Here is a 4,817-nt window from a genome sequence, read left to right as displayed (position 1 = left end):
AATACCAGTTGCCAGGATGCAGGTTCTCCTGCGCCGCGTGTGGGAGGGATGCTCCAGGCAGCCTTTCTTGCTGCCCTTCATCTTACATCTCTCCTTTGTTGGGTGGCCTTTATCAAAATGAGTAACATACTCATTTGTCAAGCAAAAACAGGATCCAGCCCTGCACACGTTTGCCGCCAGGTGTAGGAGTGTCCCTGCAGAGAGAGCTTGCCCCCGCGAGGTGGAGGGCACTTTGCCGCTGGTGTAGCCATGTACATGGCCTGGTTTTGAGCACTTAAATAGTGCTTCTGGCTCAGAAGAATGGCTGTATGGTTAAGTTGTAAGCTTGTACTTTAGAGCTTTATTGTTCCTGGCAGATTACTCAGTATCTTGCAGGATCAGTACCACAAGGGTATAGACTGTGCATGTGAGTGCAATCACAGTGCTTGCCCTGGGTCCCAGGATTTTGGATGAGAACGTTGTGCCATCCTGTACATGAGGCAGAAATACAGCTTTGTTTTCTAAATAATAAAAATCACATAATTCCAAAATATTTATATCAAATACAAAAACTATGTACTCAGGTAACGCACAGGCTAATCGGTACTGATCTGTTGTTTTTATAGAAGGGATTGTGTGCCTATACGTGTATCTGTATGTGTATATATAGGTTTTTTATATCTATTTTCACCTCCTTCCCCCATCATTTGAATAAAAGGCTTGTACTAATAGTCTGCAGTCATGGCTTTTGTGTTATTCTGTAAAGCTATTAAGATGGTCTGTTTTTTATTGCTATGACTTACTTCCTAGAATTTGTAATCGCATTTTTCTCTAAAAAAATGCACTTTTTATTTCATTCAGCTTTAATAGCCATGATAAAATTAATAATAAAGGTAAATAATTCTAAATGCAGGAATAAGATGCATTTTAATCCATGGGAGAAAAGTACTTTACAAAAATCTCCAACAGTAATATATTTTCTCTTTCAAATCTAATTTATTAAAAATTCATTTTCTCTTCTCTTTAAAAACATTTCTTCGTAAGCTCTAATTATTTTTAAGCTCAGTGAGGTATCCGCTTGAGAGAAAAACTCCGAATCCATTTAGTAACAGCAACATTATAGCCTATAATACTACACAGGCACAGAGCCCTTTGGCTTCACTGGCCTTGCAGAAACCCACGTTCATCCTTACAGGAGGAGTTACGGGGCTCACGGCCTCATCCCTTTCCATGTGGTTCAAGAGAGACTGCCAAAGGCACAGACAGTGCTCTTGGTTAGACTTGGAAAAGGATCCAAGCTTTTGCCAACAGAGCAAACCTTGTTCTTGCTCAGGCAAAGCTTTTTAAAATAGCATTTTTGTAATCTGTGGTGCATTTCAGGCTCACTTCCTTTCTCTGCCAAGTCAATTAAAAATGGGTACTGCTACACTGGAAAGAACTCAAGGAAAGGCAACAAAGATTTATGATTTCAAAGTAGACCCATGGCCTCCAAGGCAAGGTAAAATAAACTTAATGCAGGACATACGTAGACAACAATGGAAAGCAATTCCATGGAAACACCATAAGGTATCCAGAAGATAAGATCAAAAGAAAGAGCAGGAATCGATTCAGGTAGCCAGAGTCACGTCTTTTTATTAAAAAGAACCTGTTTTATTAAACCCTGGAATTGTTAGGGTTGGAGTTATTTAACCAGTTAACTGAGGGGATGATTTTCTAGAGACCCTTGGAGAGGCACTTGAGCCAGGTGCTCCAAATCAGGTCAGGGGAAACACAAAACATCGTATAGTCTTATAGTGACAGGAGGACACGACATCCTGTAGTACTGGAGGGAGGTTGATTACACATGTGAAGTTAAGTTAATCGAGGGTCAGAGAGCTTGCCTTACAAAGGGAAGTTATAAAAGCTAAATAATGGATAACGTAGCGAAGCAAAAAAGGCCTCTGAGCAGGTAACTGGCTTCTAAGGATAGGAACTACTGTACAGAGTTTAATTAGGGATAGAGGTTTTAGTGATGTGCTGAGGCATCAGCTTTAGCCCTTTGCTTCTGCAGGCAGCTGCAACATAACCTCACAAGTAATTATATCAATCTACACTTTCAAAGTACTTAGTTCTTCTGGCTCTCTAAATTCCTTTGTGTGATCCATACGGATTTGGAGAAGATGAAGGCTTGAAAGACCACTGGAAGATAAAGGCTTGAAAATGAGAAGGGCGTATTTGGGCTGAACATGAGCAGTGGTTTTCTGAGACCAACGTGTGTGAGGCTGGGGAGGTGCTTCGTGAGGGACAGGACTGAAGCTCTGTGCACGCGAAGCTCCTAAGGTTCAAGCTACACTGCTTCCCCCAGGCGTAAAGTAAATTTCTGGGCACCTAATGCAGGGCAGCAAATCTATGAAAGCCAGAAATCCGAGCGGAGAGTTGGTTGAAGTATAAAAAGGGAAACGTCTAAAGAAAAGAGCGTATGTTCAGCTTTATCACTTTAAGAGACTTAACATTAGTCTCCAGTCTGGATTCACGATTCCGACTCTTCTCCTGGTTGCCTGGACTAACCTCTCAAAGAAAGAGCAATTGAAAGGCGGAAGAAAAATGAGTGTAAGAAAGGAGTAAGAGGATGGGAAAAGGGTGATAGAAAAGGAAAGAGGAAGTAGGGGAGAGTAAGAGAGCTGGCATGAATCTGTAGGTTAATGGGTAGGAAACTTGCCGTGAAAGTTCAGACTTCTGTCCTCACCTGAATGACTTTCTAGTATAAAATATATTGCAGCAGGGTCCGGCATACAGGTGCCTCCTAGCCTCTATGTTATGGAGTTATTCATGCTCTTTGCCTCAAAGAGTAGTTACTTTCCCCTTAAACCTTTCTAGGAAAACACAGATCCAGGCAATAAGGCTCTTCTGGGACTTTGCAGATGAACATTTACTGCTCAGTTCGGTTGCTTCAGCATTGACATCTAGTGCCACATGGGACGCCTTTACCTCTCCCTCACCCACTTCTTCACAGGAGTACTGACCTCCTGCAAGCCTTGTGGTGCACCTGCGGCTGCATGCCTACAGGCATAGTTATATGGGACACTGTGATATCTATGTCTCTGCGTTGATACAGACCTGAAGAACTGGACCATACAGATTCCAGAGGAATGGGACGTATAGCCCTGAACAGGAGGTAATAAGCAACATTGCCCCAGAGGTGACACCAGAGGAGCATCTCCTGGAGCCACTCTTAAAGAATGGCAGATGCACTAAAGCTTGCAATAGGTAGAAAAATGCCAAGCTGAAGGGTGGGAAACTCTGTAAGGACTTCTATATAAAGGTAGGACCATAGCCGTTCTGCACCCTAAGGCAGCAGACAGCGAGAAAAAGGTGTTGCAGCTCAGCTAACAACTAAGATGAATCTTTAATATAAACAGGATAGCTGGAAAAAGCAGAAAGAGCTTGTAGCAGATGTCCATATGTGTGAAACAGAGAACAGTGTTCCTTAGACCGATAAAAATACTCTGACACAGTGATTGAACCAGGAGTTCCCGTTTCATCTTAGGCTTTGAAGGGCCAGAGGGACTGTCCTGCCCCTCAGGGCCTGAGTCAGCAACCACAGTCCCTGTGCTCGTCAGGGCAAAGAAAGTGGGCAGGGGTACCAAGGGCAACCGGGAAAAGCTAAGACTGTGACTATCTATATTGGACCCTCTCACCTCACGTCTTCCAAAGGGGGTCTTGCAGAGAAGCTTTGCTGCCCCTTACCTTTCCCAGATCCCTGGTAGCCCTGGATACGACAGTCTCAGGAGAAGGAAGGGTAGAGAAGGGTCCTCGTGAGGCCCTGTGTGTGTGTTGGTGGTTACAGCATCCAGTAGATGTGGTATGCAGGAGACAGCAGGGGCCCAGAAACACGGTCATGTGGGGTAGCTGTGTCCGTGTCCGGCATCTGTGACTGCACGGAGCTACCAAGGGCAGACTAAGGGGTTGGAAGAGTGTCATGCTTCACAGTCCTTTCCCCAATGGGAAAGCATCTGTCTCAGCAAGGAGGACTCCGTTTCTGTACCTTTGCACCAAGAAACACAAAGTGTCTTTTTCTTTGATCATCAAAGTTATCTGGAAAATCTCCCCAGTATCAAGACCATCACATTTAATTGAAGAGCATTTGTAATTTTTTAATGATCTGCTTGTCTGGCAGCCTTCCCCTAGGGAAGATTCCTATCGCGGTTGGCTCTCCAGTCCTGAGACTGATCAGAGCAACCACTTAACCCTTTTATTGCCTGCATGTCTAGCAGACACTGTACTAAATGCAGCATTTGCTGCATTTTATTAAAATACCTTTATAGCCTCTTAGTGACTTTCAGAAATTAGGCCATTGCCAAATCAATGTAGTTATGTTTACTTTACTTCAAGGATTGATTTTGGTGCTTTAGGAGGATAACCAAATGGCTGATAGCAGTTGACTCTCTTTGACATCGCAGCAGTGAGCAGTTTGACTGTAGTCTGAACCAGTAAATTCCTATACCTTTTAAATTTCATTTGTATTCAGCGTTAGGGCAAAATTTTTACCCCAAACCTGCAAATGATATTTTGCTTTATGATACCGTTCTTTCATATACTGAAAACTCCCATTGATTTACCGAAAGACAGAATATTGGAGTCATGAGCCACACTGCAGATCAGAGAAGGCAGTACTGCCCTTGTCATGCCCTTACATGCTGTAGAATGACTCTGTACGAAAGTGGCACACAGCAGCTGACTTTCCTGTCATTCAGTGGTTTCCATAAGAGATGTGCTCTGCTTACAAGTAAAAACTGTTCCAATTGCTAGCCCTGCAGACTCAGACAGGGCTCTCTGACTCAAACTTTTGTCTTTCTTTC

This window comes from Struthio camelus, chromosome 3, assembly GCF_040807025.1.
Source record: "Struthio camelus isolate bStrCam1 chromosome 3, bStrCam1.hap1, whole genome shotgun sequence".
Taxonomy (NCBI): domain Eukaryota; kingdom Metazoa; phylum Chordata; class Aves; order Struthioniformes; family Struthionidae; genus Struthio; species Struthio camelus.
This window is presented reverse-complemented; position numbering follows the sequence as displayed.